Raw genomic sequence first — 19,990 nt, 5'->3', positions numbered from 1 at the left:
TAAGAAGAAAAATGAGTTATATTACCCAAATGTGTAAACAAACATGATTATCTTGTCCTGCTTCTGTGGACTCTGTGTCTGAAATTCAATCTGGAAGAGATTGAATGTTGAACATTGATTTATTAAATTGAAACCCATCACAACTCAATGGTAAATAATTTCATCCGTAATTACTGAGCTAAATTATAGCTTTGAGAGCCAGTGTGACACTGAAGAAATGGGGAGGGAGAAGAGAGCATGTGAGCAATAGGGTTGGTATGATATAGCTGTATAAGGCATAAGGTGACCAGGAGCCCAGAAGGCAACTTGATCCACAGCAGCATTTACTGTACCTGCACAAAAGATATAAAAGACATGTAAAAAGACTCCCCACTGCTATTCTCCTCACACTTGGCAGTAGGTGTGAGGTGGGGGCTAGGGCCTGTGCATAGTTATAAGCAGCTCTCTGCACCCACTCCGCTACCTACTACATGTATAATCTGTTTAACTGTGAATAGCTCTGTCCATAGGATTAGCAATCCGTGGTCTTTCAGTAGTCCATATTTCTTCTTCCTCAACGCTTAGCCAGACAGTCGGCTGTAGTGATCGTTCACCATTTGGTCCATTCCTGCGCAGCCGCAAAGGTTTGACGGCCGGAGAGTGCAACATCGGAACAGACTTGATGATGTTGACATTTTGTGTGGAAAGCCTCCAGCTTTATCTAGTCTGCGCAGCGTATTGTCCATGTTTCACAGCTGTACAACAGTATGGGAGGGATACAGCTTGAATAAATCCTGAACTTGGTTGTCATATTAAGATGATGTTGATTCCATATCCACTGTAAACGGCTCATGGCAGATCCTGTGATGCCAATCCAATGGGGAACCTCTGCGTGAGAACTGGAGGAGCTGTGAAGTATAGAACCCAGATCGTAAAAGCTGGAAACTGATTTGACGTTTTCATTGTTTAAAGAGGTTGGAGTTGCAGGTGGACCTGGTCCTAGATTTTGCAGTTTTGTCTTTGACCATGAAATATGGGGACCAATTTTAGTTCACTCCTCCTCCATATGCTGGAGTGCATCACAAAATCTGTCATGGATCTGTACTAAAAGAACGACATCAACGTAGTCAAGGTCTGTGAGCAAGAGATCACCGATTTCAATGCCTATGGACCTGATGGAATGCTGCATTATGAAATCCATTGCCTGACAAAAGAGTGCAGGGGCCAGAACGCAACCCTGCCTAACACCAGATACTGATTTGAAAGGCGCTGACATCCGGTTCCCCAGATGAACATGGGCAGTGGTTCCATTATGCAGCTCTCTAATCAAGTCCAGCAGAGTGGTAGGACACTTATGTCCTTTAAGGCCTTCCATAATGCGACACGGTCTACTTAATCAAATGCAGCCTTAAGATCAACATATGCTACGTGCAGGGGCTTCCTGAACTCATGATGTATCTCTGACAAAAAGCGAAGGGCCAAAATGGCATCTAATGTGGACCTGTTCCTCATAAAGCCTGACTGTTGGGGACGACTCTTCCGATGTAGCAAAGGCTCCAGACGTGCCAGAAAAACATGCACAAACACCTTCTCTGGAAAGGAGAGCAAGGTGATCAGCCTGTAGCTCTTACATTCACTGTGCAGTCCCCTGTCTTTCCAGGCAGTTGGCAGGGTTCCAGTTCTCCACACGAGACGAAAGATGGCCAGAAGTGATTCTGCTACAGAAGCAATAGCACATTTTAGCAGCTCTGTGGGGATGCCATCAGCACTGGCTGCGCATCCATTTTTTAGTTTAGAGATGGCACAAGTCACTTCATCCAATGTTGGTACATCAGTCCATATTTGGCTCAATAAATCTAGATAAATTTTCAACAGATATAAGGTTGTGTTTGTGCGTGTATACAATGTTCAGTATCAGTATACATTATTGCATACAAGATGCCTTTCTAAATTTGTATATTCCAAGGAACAAAATCTACATTTGAGGATAACATAAAGGGCATACCATCATACTTCATCATGTACCAAAATTGCTAGATTTTTGAATATACAACCTTTTTTCCTGTTATAGGCTGTACAATTATTTTCTTGCCTGATTTGCTTCAATCAGCCATTTAGTGATGTATGTATAATTGTCCGTCCATAACAATAAATCTCAATTAAGATATATGATGTTATGAAAAATTTATAATAATTTTAAAACCAAAGAGTCTTACTTATTGGGAATGTAATGAGTGGGATTCACTGATCACTGACAAATCAAAAGTAGTTTAAGTGTGAGCAAATTGTAAAGGTTACTGTGCACAATAAATCAATAGGCAATTGTGCAGTTCTTTAGAGTTGATATAGGCAAAAAATCATGAATTTTTAACCACATCATGAAGTGCCAACTTTTCTGTTACATTTATCCTTGAGTATTTATTACAGTACAAACAATCAGAAAGTCAATATAGTGGCCTTCACATTTGGCATTACTTTGTGCAGAAGGTTGCTTTTCCCACTCAATACAAATTCTGCAAAAAAAAAAAAAAAAAAAAAAAAAAAAAAAAAAAAGCCATGTATGGCTAAGGGGAAGAACTTGCTTTGTAACTATATTAACTGGCAATCACAGCTGATGAAAGCAGCATATTCTCTCATCATATATTGTTGAAATGAAACAAAAATGCATTTCTTGATATTTCATTTTTAGCAGTTCTGCATTTTTCCATTTGAAATCTTAATCCAAGAGATTTAATTACATAATTAGTAACCCAAAGTTTTTCCTCACTAAATATATTTTAATTATACAGTTCAGAAATATTGTATGCCTTTGTTTCACATGAATTGTGTCCATAGAAGGTTGCCCTAAATCATTCTAATATGTGGTAGACAGTGGCATATGCTAACTATCCAACCCAGAATTTATCCAAATTTGGACTAATTATACACAACAAAATTATCTGTTTGGTTGCTCACCCATAGCAGTACTTTGAGTTTCCTAGGTCAGTCGTTTTCAAACTTTGGGTCGCGACCCAGTACTGGGTTGCGGAATGCAAGGCACTGGGTTGCCTTGCTCAGCACCCAGGGACCCTGGTGGCCGGCCAGTAAAAACTGGTAGCCCTTACCTGTTCTGACACCACGCTGTGCCCCAGAAGTGGCCAGCAGCAGGGGGGCCACAGGGCTCCGTGTGCTGCCCCTGCCCCGAACACCAGCTCCGCACTCCCGGTCAATGGGAGCTGAGGTGAGGCAGTGCCTGCGGGTGAGAGCTTGTGTGCCTTTGCCTAGGAGCCGGACTTGCTGCTGGCCACTTCCAGGGCGCAGCGCGGCCTGCAGTGCCAAGACAGGCACCCCTGCCTCTGCACCCCGGCTGCGCTGCTGACCAGGATCTTCCGGAGATAAGCCCGAGCCCCAACCCCTTACCCCAATCCCCTGCCCCAACCTCCAAACCCAGAGCCCCTCCTGCACCCCAAACCCCATATCCCTGGTCCCACCCAAGAGCCCTGACCCCCTGCCCACACCCCAACCTCCTGCCTCAGCCCAGAGCCCCCTGCCACACCCTGAACCCCTCATTCCCAGCCCCAGCCCACACTCTAACCCGCTTCCCCAGCCCTGAGCCCCCTCCCACACTCCAAACCCCTCATCCCTAGCTCCGTTGGGTCGCGGGCATCAACAATTTTCTTCAACTGGGTTGCCAGAAAAAAACGTTTGAAAAAACCTGTCCTAGGCTGTTCAACCTCCAAAGTTCCATGTAGTGCTGATTTCATCTTCATGCAGCACTGCCTCTTTTCTTTCCTTGGGGAACTGGGGAACTCAAGGGCACATATATAGGTTTTTTGTTTATGGTCATTTGCAGTAAGTCATTTGTTCTTCTGGTTAGTTTGACCTTCAGCATGGCCAGAATGCAGAGCTTTCCAAGTTGTGCTGAATTTCTGCTGGTTAGGTCTGTTAGGTTGTTGGGGGGGAGACGGGGAAGACAATTAAAAGAAAAGTGCAGGGACAGTGAGTTCTTTACTATTGAAATATAGTAGACTTATTTTTCACTTTTTTAACAGGTGAGCTTAAACTCTGGAGACATGTCTGATTGTGCAGTAGATATGAAAGAAATCTCTTGCCTAAATTGGGTATAAAAGATTTTTTGGCATGATCAGTGTGCAACTAAAATGATTTCACAATGCCAGTACTGTGTTCTGAGTGTAGCAGCACCCAACCAGCAAAATTAATGCGTGCAAAGTTCATAGGCTATAGATTTTTTTGCCAAAGTAAAATTCAGATCCACAAAGTTGGGGTGGATAGAAAGGATTCAGGCATCTAATTGCCAGAATCAGGCCTTGCTCCGCTGCCCACAAACCCTGTTGGCACCTAAACTTGCTCAGCGCCTAAATTTGGCAGTAAAAGCTCCCTAGGCAGCTATTTTTGTGCCTCTGCACAAGCACATTGCAGCCCCCTATCAGGTGTCCAGATGCCTAAGCTCCAGACTGATGCATGGACCCTGGGAAAATAGGTGTTCCTCCTAACTCACCTGTGGGGCCCAATCCAGTAAGTATGCTTAGATCTCACCTACCGGATTGCGCCCATGTAGACAAGCTTACACAAAACGGGGACAAAGGGCTGCTTTAGGATAGTGGTTAGATAAGGTACTCACCCAGTTTTGAAGCCATTGCACTGTGGATAAATAATGAGAGAATCACTGGGCGAGAGAGAGAGTGTGAGCGAGCAAGCAAGCATGCACGAGAATGATTCTGCAGTGTGATAGAGCACTCACTAAGAAATGGGAGATCCAGGGCCCTGTCTCCAATAAATTTGTATTTATTTATCCACAGTGCTGCAGACTGAGGGAATCCCTCATAACAATATCCTATATCCCAGTGGCTACGTCAGTCCCCTGAGAGGTGGCAGATCCCAGTTCAAATCTCAGGTGGAGGGGGGGAGTTGAACTGGTGGTCTTTGATGTGCCAGGTGAGCACCACTGGGCGAAAAGTTATAAGGAAACGCCTTCTCCTCCTCCTAAATTTCTTTGTGAATCTAACCCTTAATATCTTCCAGTGAGTTTTTTTCATATATAGAGAAGGTTTGCTATCAGAGTTTCTAGATTTACTTAAACGATTTTTTGGTTGTAAATAACACGTTAATATTTATGTCATAAAATATATTTTTGAAATAAATTAAATCTATTCTGAAGTGGTTTTATATCTGAAAAAATGGACATTTCTTAGCACAGCTATTTAGGAATACTTCTAATTTATTTAATATAAAATATTAATATTTTAGTTTAAACGAATTCTGTAGCTTATAGTGGAGATTAAGGTCATACAGTTGTATAAAAATTAAGTGAATTTTGGTTTTGCACTTTCATCAGTGTATATTAATTGCTTAAGACAGTGATAGGCCCCTTTGAAGCTGTTCTAAAAATACCTTTACTAGATCCTTTTAAATGGAATCAATAATAAAGGGTGTCAAAGCTTTATGTTTTTTAATTTTCACTTCAAACAGTTTTCAGCTAAGGTGTTCTTCAATTAATTTTTAACCCCCTTCTACTTGTTTTTGCCTGTTTTGAAAAATAGTATCTGCAGCTTGTTGTCAATATGTATGAATTCACTCGTTCACTCTAGTGCAAAAAAAGGGTCATTCTGGAACAGAAAGAAAAGTGATTGCAGAATTTAAGAAGTTTTTGCTGCTCAGCTGGGTCAGTTAAAAAGGGAGTCAGGCTAGCACCTGTTGCAAGGATGTTCTCACCTTGTCACATTTAGAAGAGACCTGATGCTAGAATGAATAGTCTCTTGATGCATTTGTAGTAATAACACTGTTGCTACCATGAGAAAATAGGCCACTGTAGCCCAAAATGGTTAAAATCCCTTTTTAGAAGATCTACTAAAATGTCATCCAAATTAAAACTGCATTTTTAAATTCTGCTTGCCAAATATTTGAGACCAATATATGTAACCAGGCTTTTCACCCTTCCTGTTTGTTAGTTCTCTCCCATTGCCGCAGTGATTATAGCCAGCTTCCTTGCAGCATCTTTTGTGGGGATCACAGTCCATTTTTCTTTGGGTCTTCATGCCCATTGCCTCATTTCTGCTTCTGCCAACCTTAGAGTCAGAGGACAGTGTGCATCTTTCTGAAGTGCCTGACAGAGGGCTTGTCTACACAACCACTGGAAGTGAAATAACTAACTCTGGTTTTAAATCATTTTGTTATTTCAGGGAAAATCTGGGTGATGTGCCTCTTACTTTGGATTAAGATGATCCACACCCAGGTTTGTACCAAAATAACAAAGGCTGTGAATGAAAACCCAAGTTAATAATTTCACTTCCCATTAGTATGTAGATAAATCCAAAGATTATACCCATTAGATCTCTACACAACCATTCCATGTGTTTGGGGGGTTACTTGTCATTGGGTGGAAAATCAAAGAGAAAATGATAAACAGTTATGATATAAATATAGGCAAATGCAATATGAAAAGCATAGCTATGCATGATCTAAACTTTGGTACACAGCATGTTGATTACAAAAAATTAAACTATGCATCTTAGAAAATTCTTTCTCAGACACATTCAGCCAGCTTCTCTCATATTTCCCCAGGCAGGAGTATGACAATGAAGTTTCTGTTTGCCACGGAGGATCTTAGTCCTTTATAGGAAAACATCTTATCTTTGATTTCCCAAAAGCATCTTCCCTTTCTTGTGTTGAAGGAGATCAGTTATCCATTTTCTCATGGTCCCAGACCAGTTTGAAACTGCTGCATCCTTCTCCCCAGCCTCCAAGTGCTGTGAGCAATAAACCATATCTTCTTTGATTAGCTCCTTCTAGTCCTGCATTTGTAGCGATTTGTCATAATGACCCTCCACATTTTAGATAAATCTGTTTTCCCCAACAGTTTTGTTCAAGAATAATGTAATGTGATCATCTGTATTAGAGATTAATTTAATACAAATGTCAGAGGGGTAGCTGTGTTAGTCTGTATCCACAAAAACAACAAGGAGTCCAGGGTGGCTTATGCCCAAATAAATCCGTTAGTCTTTAAGGTGCCACCGGACTCCTCGTTGTTTTAATACAAATGGATTGTTCTCCTTTAGTAAATGATTTCATGTTTCTTAGAGGAATATTTCCCATTTCAAAAGAAGATCCCGTGTTTCTTGAATGCTTTATGGTTGGCCATTCTTGTGGCCTATAAACTGTTATGTGCAGGAGATCCCAGTCTCTGACTCCCTAAACCAGCAAGGCTAAAAGCAGATTGTGGATGTGATGAGAGGAGAGTCTGAGAGTTTAATTTAAAAGATTTGATCTCCAGATTCTGATTGGGATGCTTGTTTTAGGAGACACATTGGTCCGCAAACATGCTATAAAACAGGTGACAGGGCATATGCCATATCAGTATAATAAAATCTTATTTTCTCTGCACATTAATTAAACCACACAAAAGGCATTACAGGACATCTAAATGAATCCAGAAAATACATTATTAGCCACATTTTTATTTCAAGATGTACAAAGAAAATGCTTGACCTATTTTTCTTCCTATTTTGATTAAGCATATAAAATAGACTCAGTTCTATCAATTTTGATTACTTATTTGGGCTACTCAAATTGACTGTGAAATTCTATGTAATGGAAGAATATAATTCCTTTGCCAAATATATTGCTCACTTGTAAACAATTAACTGTTTGTTTAAAAGCTCATATATGATAGTGAGTAGTGATATGGCTGTTTCCCCCAGAAAACAATTCTTTGATAGCCAAATGACACTAAAAATGAAAAAAAAATTCTCCAAAGTAATAAATAGAAAATTACACATTTGTATTTTGAATATATAACACATATTTCTTTCTGAAGTGGTGTCTCTTTACTGTAAGTGTAGCACCCAGAGTCTCCAGGGAGGATTGGGACCCTCTTGTACTTTCCTATTGATCTTACTCTTGTCTAGTGCTTTTATAAGTTGAAACTAGTGCACAATTATTTTCCTTCAAATTAAAAAAGCAGATTGAGGTAGTCATGTCAATCCCCAAAGAGTTTAGGATGTTTATAGTGTAGTTTGGATGAAATGGGTTGCTCATCTTTTTTTTCGTCCATCACTACTGTAATATAAAATATATGTATTAAATAAGAAAGCTAGCATTAATAATATATTAAGGATTTAGAAATGAGATATTCAAAGGTGAGGAAATTCCAAAGGTTACAATTGAAAACTCTTACATCTGGTTGCTTGTGTTTATGCTTTAAAATATGGGCTTTATATCATTATTATTTATCAAATAATACAATGTTTTCCAAATCCTGCTGTTCTTATGTATGAATAGTCCCACTGAGTGGAATTACATGCATGAATAATGCAAATAAGAGTTGACCTTATATAATATAACTAACATATAATGCATAGTATAAGACATAATATGGAAAAAAATGTATACATTCATGCATCATACTCAGAGTTAAAGTCAAACTTTAATTTTGAAATTTCCCGTCTTCTAGACTTTGATCTTTCAATCTTAACATTGCATTTTTAAGTCTTAACGAGATCTACAGACAAGTCAACTTTGAACATTCTGGTTTCTGCTGTTTTGAGCTAGCCAAGGGCAGAAATCTTGATTGGAACATATGGGGAAAATATTTTTCATAATGAGACGTCTCAAAAATATTTTATTTTAAATCACTTGTCAGCTGTGGCTCAAAATAGAAAAGCTTTTAGTTCAAAATGAATTTATTTGAGTGAGGTCTGAGCATCGAAAAGGTAGGCTAGAGTGTAATTAGAACTAAACCTTAACTAAATGCAACCCATCCCTATTATATTAAAAAGAGTGCCACTTTTAGCCCTAAGATATAAGCTTCTTTATCATAAACTTCATTTCAAGCCATAAAAGTTCATTCCAGGCTGCTACGTGGAATACAAAATAGGTTTGGGGCAAATTTCTTTAAATTGTTAGTATTCAAAGAATGGCCTCTGTATAGTTCAGTATTTGGTAGGACCTATGGCAGGGGTCGGCAACCTATGGCACGCGTGCCAAACAAGGCATGTGAGCCGATTTTGAGTGGCACGCTGCCTGCCCACTGAGAGGAGGAGGAGGAGGGGCGGAGGGGCCGGAAAGCGCCACGCTGGGGGAAGAAGGGGGAGGAGGGAAGCTTGGCTGCTGCAGGACAGCCCCCCACCCCACTCAGCCCCTTCGCCCACCGCTCTCCCCTGCGGGGGCAGGAGGCAGAAGCTTGGTCCTGCGGCAGCCACGCTCCCCCCGCCGTTTCTTCCCACAACATGGTGCATTCCGCCCCCTTCTCCACCCCCTCTCCCTGCTGGCGACGGAGCAGAGCAGAGCCGAGCGCAGCGTCCTCGCTGCTCCGTAGAGAAGGCAGAGAGAGGGACGGGCCTTGGGGAAGGGGGTGGAACAGGGCATATCCCTCCCAGCCCCCTGCCATGAGCCGCTCAGGGCAGGGGGCTGGGAGCACCCCCACGAGCCGAGCACCCCAGCCTTCTGCCCTGCACCCCCCCACACTCCCCCAAGCCCTCTGCCCTGCACCCCCCGCACTCCCCCAAGCCCTCTGCCCTGCACCTCCCCCCAACACCCAGCCTTCTGCCCTGCACCCCCCCACACCCCCCCCAGCCCTCTGCCCTGACCTCGAGTCGCCCCACTCAGCCCGCTGCAGGCCTAGGTGAACAGAACCCCAGGCTGGCAGCGGGCTGAGCAGGCTGGCTGCGTAAGATCAGCATTTTAATTTAATTTTAAAGGAGGCTTCTTAAACATTTTGAAAACATTGTTTACTTTATATACAACAATAGTTTAGTTATATAATATAGACTTATAGAGAGAGACCTTCTAAAAAACGTTAACATGTATTACCGGCACGCAAAACCTTAAATTAAAGTGAATAAATGAAGACTCGGCACACCACTTCTGAAAGGTTGCCTATCCCTGACCTATGGGGAAGGGATGAAGAGGAGAGAACAAGATGGGAGGAGTGTATTTCCTTTGCAGATATTGTAGCTCTGTCAGTTTGGGGGAAAGAATTGGCATAGTTAATTGTTTTCAACACTTATATGTTAATAGTACTGATTAGATACTCTGGATTCTGAAGTTAATATTGAAGTTGTCTTGGCTGCTTACTTATATTTTTAGTATAAGTTCAAGCTGATGTTATCTTGGTTGTCTCTTTGCCAATGTAAAAATTGTCTAGGGGAGGAAAAGCCAAAAAGCCAAAAATAATAAGTATGAGTGTTACTTGGTGTGTACAGTCACTCTCTTTCTCCCCTACAGCTACTTTTCATGTATGTCTTTGCAGATTGTCTTTATAGATTGCATCCAGTGCTCAATTAATTATTTTTCTTAAAACCAGAAAGCTAGATTGAAGTATGTTTCCCCAAACAGTTGCACTGGAATACAGCTTTCCTACTGATTTTCTATTCTAGGCATTCCTCCATCTTTTCCTCCTCCACAAATTCTCCACTCAGGAGACACACTCACATTTTTAAGTTATCTGAAAAGCTGCAATTAATCTCAGTTCCTTCAGACAGAGTGTTGCTCAGGGCTCTGTCAAAAGAAGTACTTCACTTCATTTAAAGCAGCTCCCTGATTGTTTATGGCATTTACAACACTAAGCACTCTGGTTCACCTAGTTTGTGTACATTTTGACTGGAAGTATATTATTAACAGATATATCTCTATTAATAATCAACAGTTTCCTTGAAGTACTTTTTATACCCTTATAACCCTTATTTTGGGAAAGTAATCCAACACAAAAAGACAAATTATCCTTAAAAATATCCGCAAAGCTACCTCATTATGCACTTGTAAATCCCTCTTCAAAACTCTCCTTTGCTGTGATGCCTGTGAAAAACCTGAAAATGATTAGGTTGCTGGTGTGCTGAGACCACTGCCTGTTGTGCTGAGAAACATTGCCTCGTTGTTTCCTTGGATTTCCCTGGCTCTATCCATCTTTTGTCTCATGAATTATACTTAATTTATTATGTATTTGTTATACTGTAGCACCTATGGGTCATAGACCAGGACCCCGTTGTGCTAGGAGCTGTACAGTCAGGGACCATCTTTTTGTTGTGTTTGTACAGCACCTAGCACAACGGGATCCTGGTCCATGACTAAAGCTCCTAGGTGATATAAATAATAATATATGAAAGAAAATTATGTTTATAAGACTGATGTATTAATTTTATTGCTAGATTAAAAACTACATTCAACTGGCATTCAGATTGTGTGCATATCAATTACTTAAAGGGAGGGGCAGTGGAACCGAGGGGCAGGGAGGCTTGTATCCCTGCAATGGAAATATTGTGGGTGGCTGATGTATGTTTCCACACACCTCAGTGTTGTCTACCCCCATACTATCTCTTGGAGGCAAGAGTGGGACCTGGCTATGTTTTTACTCCCCCCACACATGTACATGTGGAAGGAGTGGTGGTGAGAGTGGGGCCCAGAGGAGGGGCTGGAGTGGCCATTGCACACAACATTGAGCCAGCTGCCAGGGAGCAGATAGGAAACATCCAGTGGAGACACCGGCCCAGGCGAAGGCAGGACTCGGAACGCATGTGCCAGCTGCCATGGTGAGGTGAAGGTGTGGGTTAATATCTTTTATTGAACCAGCTTCCGCTGGTGAAAGAGATAAGCTTTCGAGCCACATTGAGCTCTTCTTTAGGCACAAAAAAGTGGCCTGACACCAAGAGCTACATTTTATTCATCATCCATTTTTAATTCATTTTAACTCATACATTAATTAATCATTTACTTTTAAATTCTCAGAAAATTCATTCTGTACCCAAAATATCTAAGTGTTTTAGTTTTGGGAAGGATCCACTGTGTTCATCATACATAACAAATGGTGGAATCTCTGTATAAAACTCAACTCATCCTTTACTCAGGAAGCATGACTGGCACTTCTATAATACTACTACTAATAATAATTATTATTATTATTTATTGTTATTACTAGCAATTGTTAGACTGTAGTTGCTACCTCTGACAGTTCCTCATTGTCATTCAGCAGTCTGTTACTTTCTTGGTGCATGTTACTGGACATACATTATTGATGAATGATGGGTATTTTCACTACAATTGACACGTTATATTTAATGCATTTTAAAAAATTGTTTTGTATTAGAGCAATCTTTTTAGTTGCTTTGACTTACTCTGGGTATAATTTAGTTTGTTTTAAATCCTCAAGATGATTTCTTGGATTCTGTTATTTCCTTTTAAAAAAATAAAAGGGGCAGATGTTATCTGACTTTTCCTTGTCCACATGCTATCCTGTGCAAGGAAAACGTTGAAGGGAAAGTTAATTTAAAAAATACAAAACTTTTTTCTTATTCAATAATTAAAAACTTTCCCCCCATTTATATTGGTTGAAATTCAAGAGAGAGGTAACTCAGTTTAGTTCAAAAGCCACTTCCTAAGGAGAGGAATTAGCTGGGAACAGTACTACATTAACACACCCTGCCAACAGCTGAGCTCTGCATACAAAACACTTGTTCATGTTTTCCTTGAACTCCTTTGATAGGACCTAACATTCAGCTTACACTGAATGAGCTCTGTCTGAACCTTGGCAGGAATTGGAGAATGTTGATGTGTGTTGTAATGAATAGTGGAACTTCGAAAGGCTTAAGTGTGCTGGCACAAGTACTGTCTCAGTATGATGAGCTAAACACAGGCATTGTTCAAAGAGAAGCCTCTGTGTCTTTTTGGAAATTAAATCTTGGCCAGTGAACATTAGATCTGAATTGAATTTCTTTGTCTTCTTACTGTGGTATTCCATTCATAATCAAACATTTCAAGCAAAGTTCTAAAGAGGTTCTTGAATGCCACCTCCTTCAAATATGCCCTGAAACAAGTGGTTGATGTAAGGATGGCATAGTCCTCTCTCTCTTAATTGGTAACATTCCTTAATTTACATCAAAAACCTTAAGAACAAACTTCTTGCACTAGTTACAGTTACAGCTGGAAAATAGTGTAGAGATTTATGACTGTTGGGGACATGATTCTTGTGACCTCAATGGTAAAATGAAATTTACAATAGAATGTATAATGTATGGTACTTTTATGTCTAGAATGACTCCTGAATTTGCTGTGGCACTTCTATATTTGTCTCAGAATAAATCTAAAGTCAAAGAATCCATTTGTTTTCTAACAAATGCATGCTGTTTGCATGCAGAAAAATATGAAAGTAAAATAATTATTTAAGTATTAATTCAAACTCATTAAAATTAGGGCTGTCAAGTGATCAAAATATTAATCACGATTAATTGCTCAATTAAAAAAATTAATCGTGATTTATTGCACTGTTAAACAATAATAGATTTAAATAAACATTTATTTAAATATTTTGGATGTTTTCAAATATATTGTTTTCAATTATAACACAGAATACAAAGTGTACAATGCTCACTTTATATTTAATTTGGATTACAAATATTTGCACTGTAAAAAACAAAAAAAATAGTATTTTTTCAATACACCTAATACAAGTACTATAGTGCAATCTGTTATGAAAGTTAAACTTACAAATGTAGAATTATGTACAAAAAAATAACTGCATTCAAAAGTAAAACAATATAAAACTTTAGAGCCTACAAATCCACTCAGTCCTATTTCTTGTTCAGCCAATCTCTCAGACAAACAAGTTTGTTTACATTTGCAGGAGATAATGCTGCCCGTTTCTTGTGTACAATGTCACCTGTAAGTGAGGACGGGTGTTCGCATGGCACTTTTGTAGCTGGGGTCGCAAGATATTTACATGCCAGATGCGCTAAAGATTCATATGTCCCTTCATGCTTCAACCACCATTCCAGAGGACATGCACCCATGCTGTACATAAAAGTTTGTTACAAGGAGAAGGGGAAAAGATATTGTTCTTAACCTCTGAGGATAGGACAAGAAGCAGTGGGCTTAAATTGCAGCAAGGGAGGTTTAGGTTGGACATTAGGAAAAACTTTCTAATTGTCAGGGTGGTTAAGCACTGGAATGAATTGCCTATGGAGGTTGTGATTTTTAAGAGCAGGTTAGAGAAATACCTGTCAGGAATGGTCTAGATAATACTTAGTCCTGCCATGAGTGCAGGGGACTGGACTAAATGACCTCTTGAGGTCCCTTCCAGTCCTATGATTCTGTGATGATGGGTTCTGCCTGATAACAATCCAAAGCAGTGCAGACCGATGCATGTTAATTTTCATCATCTGAGTCAGATGCCACCAGCAGAAGGTTGATTTTTTTTTTTTTTGGTGGTTCGGGTTCTTTAGTTTCTGCATCAGAGTGTTGCTCTTTTAAAACTTCTGAAAGCTCCATATCTCATTCCTCTCAGATTTTGGAAGGCACTTCAAATTCTTAAATCTTGGGTCGAGTGATGTAGCTAACTTTAGAAATCTCACATAGGTACCTTCTTTGCCTTTTGTCAAATCTGCAGTGAAAGTGTTTTTCAAATGAACAACATGTACTGAGTCATCATCCTAGACTACTATAACATGAAATATATGGCAGAATGCGGGTAAAACACAGAGCAGGAGACATATAATTCTCCCCCAAGGAGTTCAGTCACAAATGTAATTAACGCATTATTTGTTTAATGAGCACCATCAGCATGTCTTCTGGAATGGTGGCCAAAGCATGAAGGGGCATACGAATGTTTAGCATATCTGGCACGTAGATACCTTGCAATGCCGGCTACAAAAGTACCATGCGAATGCCTGTTCCCACTTTCTGGTGCCATTGTAAATAAGAAGTGGGCAGCATTATCTTCCATAAATGTAACCAAATTTGTTTGTTTTAGCTATTGGCTGAATGAGAAGTACAACTGAATGGCCTTGTAGGTGCTCAAGTTTTGCTTTGATTTGTTTTTGAGTGCAGTTATGTAACAAAAAAAAAATCTACATTTGTAGGTTGTGCTTTCACAGTAGAGATTGCACTACAATATTTGTATGGGGGGAATTGAAAAATACTGTTTCTTTTTATCATTTTTATCATGTTATCATTTTTTCAGTGCAAATATTTGTAATAAAAATAATATAAAGTGAGCAGCATACACTTTGTATTCTATGTTGTAATTTAAATCAATATATTTGAAAATGTGGTAAAACATCCAAAAATATTTAATACATTTCAATTTGCCTCTGAATTGTGCTCTAAAAGATATATTCATGCATCTAGTCATTCCACAAAGAACCCCATGTAGAAGTGACTGTCCCACGTGGTTCTGCTTCTCAAATGCACAATAGGGTGACCAGCCATGTCCATATATCTCTCTTCCCACAGAACCTGCAGATGGTTTTTGGAAGCAGGAGAAGGATTGGAGGGTCGTGTGGGACCCTGTTGGAGCCAGCATCATTCTTGAACCAGCCATGTAGAGTTCAGAATGAGCTCTGAGTAAAATATAATACAGCCCCAGACTGTATTAACTTTCTATGCCACTCTACCTACTCACCCATTCTCTATGGTGAGAAATTGCAATAAAGAGGGTTCCTTCAGCAGCTGTCAGATTTGAGAGCCCTATCAATACAACTCCTTTGGAGTTATATTAGCAGGTTGCAGGGAACAGAGAAGCCAGTGTAAAGAGGAAGAAGGCTCATGAGTGGATGACCTAAGCAACCCATTTCTCTACCAGATGGATCTGGTAGATATGAGAGGTTTGTGTGCAGGCCTTGCTGCCAAATGAAACCAACAGAGAAAAATCCTCCCATTTAGCCCCTTCTTGCAGCAGCTGAACTCTACAAACTGTTCCTCCTGGTTGTGAAGAAAATCTTTAAAATAAAAGTATAAACTGATGCCCCATGATGTCGTCTTGAGTTTGCAGACATCCTGAAACAGTAGCTCTGAGAAATGTAAACTACCCATCATCCATCAAGGGGGTGTTAGTTCTGAAATCTAATAATTTAAATGACAAGTGTTTCACTGATGATTAATTTAGCAATAACATCCAACTAATATGGTTACCCACAGTTCCAAACAGCTTCCCCTACCTTATTGGGTTCCAAAAATCCCATTTGCCCCTTACACAAGATCTCCAGTTTCCCACTTAGCAGCTTCTACAACAAAGCAGTAATAGGTTTGTTAGCATAGAAATCTGTGCCTGAAGCTGTGGAGACACAGTAAAATACACTGAATTTAAAGTGCAAACAATAGAGGGATGATGGTAATTATTTTATTATTTACATTCATATGTAAGTCAGTGAACACCTCCATTATTTTACATTTCAGTGAAGCATCCAAAAAATTTCCAGTTTGCCTCACCATATTACCTTAGAAAGCATGAAGCTTTGGTCCAGAATTTAAGTACAGCTTCCACAGATTTCCCAGGGCCTTAGGTAAGGTACAGGAATTTAGCCTTATACACAGTTAAATCACTTTTCCTTTCCCTGTGAAGGAAACACCATTTTCAAAATATAGTAAAATAACTACTAATTAGTTTGACCTAGGCCTAAAGATTATGAATGCTGTCACAGCTGATTTTCAGCAAAGAAATGAAAATGTAGAATTGATACCTCTTGTAATTCTAGACATTAGATTTGGGGGTCATGGTGGATAATCAGCTGAACATGAGCTCCCAGTGCAACATTGTGGCCAAAAGAGCTAATGGGATTCTCAGATGTTAAACAGGAGAATATCAAGTAGAAGTAGGGAAATTATAGGTATTGCAAAGAAAGGTAGATAGCTTGGGATTCTTATTTTAAGCAATACATAGAATGTTGTTCCAGCTTGCATCTAGGCACTTTCTACTCTAACATGTAACAGTATTTGTAACCAGTTAATGATATGGATAACCCTGAATCTGGGTTGTGTCCACACACAGTCAGTATTGGTTGGTAATCATGTGTTTATCCCTTGCCAGCAGGTTGGTACATGATTACTTTCGGGTATCCAAGTTCAATGGCGTTTTTTAGTACAGAAGAAGACACACACACACAATTTTGTGCCTGTCTTAATCTGGTCTTCCAAATGACCTCACAGAACACGCTGTTCATATTTGGTACTGGTGATGCTTTGTGTTTGTCTTCAGGACATTCTGTTCCCTACTGAGGCATTAAGGCATAGCAGTCCCAATGTTTCCAAGATGCACTGATTCAAATGCAGTTAGGCAGTGTCATGAAAGTACAAACTTGGTTGATCCCTGGTTGTGTTGTAAACGTGATTCAACCATATTTCTTACAATGGATGAGAATATCACAAACTGGTTATAAAAACAAGTTTGTATTTGTAGTGTAGACAGGAACTTAATTTGGGAGGAGAACAAGGGACTGGATTCTTCAAGTTTCAAACTCACTCTAAGATTCCTGGTCCAACAGGACCAAAGCAGTACAGAGAAGGTGTGTGCCTCATGTTGCTCTTGAGCAACCTCTTCCGGCTCACACTTGGAGTGATATTGATGGACTCTGGAGGGATGATTGGTGTGACATGATGTTTTACAGGATGATGGGGTTATTGAAGAAAATAAAGAGAGCAAAATAAGGGTTAAAATAAGGCTGCAGAAGATCAGTGCAAACAGAGTATTGGGCATCTTGATTTGATGTTTGTGTGCTTATGAGGACAAGGAGATCTTTTTCCATGTGTTTTGATAGCTTTTAGATGTTTCAGAGATATTGATCCTTATAATGATAAGAAATATAAGCCATTATGTCTAGCTTTTAAAGCCCAGTGAGAAGTTTAGTAAGAGCACTGGAAGTCTTTTTATTCCTTCTTTGCAAGGTGAGTTTCAACAGTACCCTCCTTTGCATGATGTAAATAAATAAATAAATACAGTCTGAACTAATAGTTTAGAAATATTGTCGTATTCCAAAAAGAAAATAAGTATCCTATCATGGGAAAATGATGACTCAGACAGGTTTGCCTACCGCATTAGCTCTCTAATGGCAAGATTTATGCCTAATATGTACTGCTCAGCATTCCTAGATAGAAGCTGTTGATAATACAAAACCCTTTTAAAAGTAGTTCATGAATTGCTATTTTTTCTCACACTCTGTCAAAATATTTGAGGTTCGTATGTAAAGGGCATAAACAATCAAATGTACATAATTAATTTTGTATTTTAAAAATATAGAGATACCTTTGTAACTTGTTTGTGTAGAAGAGTGTTTTCCCTGTTGTTTATCCCAGTCTCTTGGTTAACACATGAGTCTCATGGTACTTAATTTGGATGGAGTAATGACTGAAGGAAAGCATGTCTGATTGTTGCTGTTTAGTTTCTCCAATTGTTCTTTGTGCATGTACTATAGTGATGTGAGACAGCTTTATTTTTGACATATCCAGGATTTGGTGGTCACACATGGATAGTACAATACCTTAAATTCCTTACAAGACTACAATTTGGTTTTTTAATATACTTACTCGTCCAGGTGAAATACTTTGTTTATGTTGATTTTAACAGATATGTATTGACTCAGGGGGTAAACTCAGTGTTCAGCTACTGTTAATGACCTTCAGGTAATTGTTAAGCACTCATGGTACAAATTGAATTTCAAATACTGATTGTAACAGGGTCAGAGATTTGCACCTTTGTCACAAAGTTTCCTCATGATTCCTATGTAGTTTATAGTAAAGATTTACAGTGACCAGTGTTACTGAGTTCATTTATAGACTTTTTCTATTATACCTCAAGTAATATTCAGTAACTTCAAAAATTGTATTTGCTTTTTCCATAACCTCTTGTATGGTATTGTTTAACTGTCATATGTTCTAAGATAAAATTTTATATTAAATCCCACAGAGTTTAAGATTTTTAACTCTTATTCAACAGTATGTATAGTTAGACAGATCCACCCTTCTTGGAAAACACTATTTGGGAATGTGTAAAAGGGTTCAATTACTGCCCAGAACAAGAAGGGACTTGAAGCAGATTTGTGTTGTCAAATGTGTATTAACGCAGGGTCTGGCTGGGAGCTGTGGGGTGCTACCTGGGTGGACAAGGCACAACAGATGTTGACGGGGAGGTCAAATTCCTTGGGGTCATAAGAGGCTCAGCAGTTTCACCATCCTGGGGAACCAAAATTACTCAGAGGTTGGAGTTCCCCGTCAAGCTTTGGAGCTGATTTGTTTTGGCTGATATAGAAGGGTGGCAATAAGAGATGTCTCGAAACCCGACTGGGTTTTGGGGGGGAGGCAGCCAAGCTAATTGCTGACACCTTCATGTGATGGATGTCCATGGCAGGTGCTCCATAGGAAAGGTATACATTTAAAGGAACAAAGGGGTGGGAGGGGGGAGGGGGTTGGGGACTCCTATGATTGGTATGGCAGGGAGTCAAACCCCGATTCTTATAGCCCACCTTAACGCTGGTGGGGTGGGAGATTGGTACGGTCCCAGCTTCCTGAATGGAACTGGATAGAAAAAGAGGAGGAGCTTGTGGAAGCCCCCCAGGTAATTACTGAATAAACATGGAGTTACCTGCACTGTACACTTTTATCTGCCAGGTAGTTCTAGACATCTAATAATAAAGTTGCAACCAGATTAAACCCATGTCAAATGTCTCCTGTCTATCTTTCTGTATAGCCGGACAATCAAAATGCATGAAAATTGTTACCTCAGAAGATGTTAAGAGGTGTCAGTGCTGAGTTTAGGAACTTGAATGTGAGGTGAAAAAAAATCGTGTAAGAAGTTAAAAGCTAAGCTGTTAGATATAATACTTTTTATTTGTGTCCTTTCAAGAGTATCTATTGGTGGTGATTCCCTTTTTCAGCATTTGGATTTGTTTCAAGATGAACTTCATATTATAAATTCAGAGCAAATATACTGTAGTTATCATTGTAATGTCTTTCATCAGTGTATTCAACTTCACTTTCTCATGTCTTGTATTTTCTTTTGTAAATTATTGATAAAGAGGGGCTAACCTAGTGATGAGTTTACTCCAGAAAAGAATATAGTAGTAGTTACAACAGAAGGTATTGAACTATTGCATTTGGTTATTTGAATCTTATTTTTTTAGAGCAGATGAGGAATTGTGACATGGTAGCAGCAGATTAATAAGCTTTGATTTGGGAAGTAAGTTAAACAAGATTTTACTTCAGTTAAATCTTTCAAAGTTTTTGTAAGTAAAACACCCATTTTTAGTAAAAGATAAAA

General features: G+C 39.4%; 1 protein-coding gene across 4 annotated transcripts in view; it reads left to right on the top strand.

Annotated features, from left to right (window-relative positions):
- The window catches only part of FBXL17 (F-box and leucine rich repeat protein 17), a 461,401-nt gene that overhangs the window by 243,546 nt on the left and 197,865 nt on the right, over positions 1-19,990 (top strand). The window contains exon 7 of one of the 4 annotated variants that reach the window (XR_010588817.1): positions 6,159-6,211. The exons of the other annotated variants lie outside the window; for them this stretch is intronic. The gene's annotated coding sequence lies outside the window, so the exon portion shown is untranslated. The remainder of the gene's footprint in view (positions 1-6,158; positions 6,212-19,990) is intronic. 4 annotated transcript variants of the gene reach the window in all.

This window comes from Chrysemys picta, chromosome 6, assembly GCF_011386835.1.
Source record: "Chrysemys picta bellii isolate R12L10 chromosome 6, ASM1138683v2, whole genome shotgun sequence".
Lineage (NCBI taxonomy): Eukaryota > Metazoa > Chordata > Testudines > Emydidae > Chrysemys > Chrysemys picta.
The sequence above is the reverse complement of the archived record's forward strand: the minus strand, read 5'-3'. Positions and strand labels throughout refer to the sequence as shown.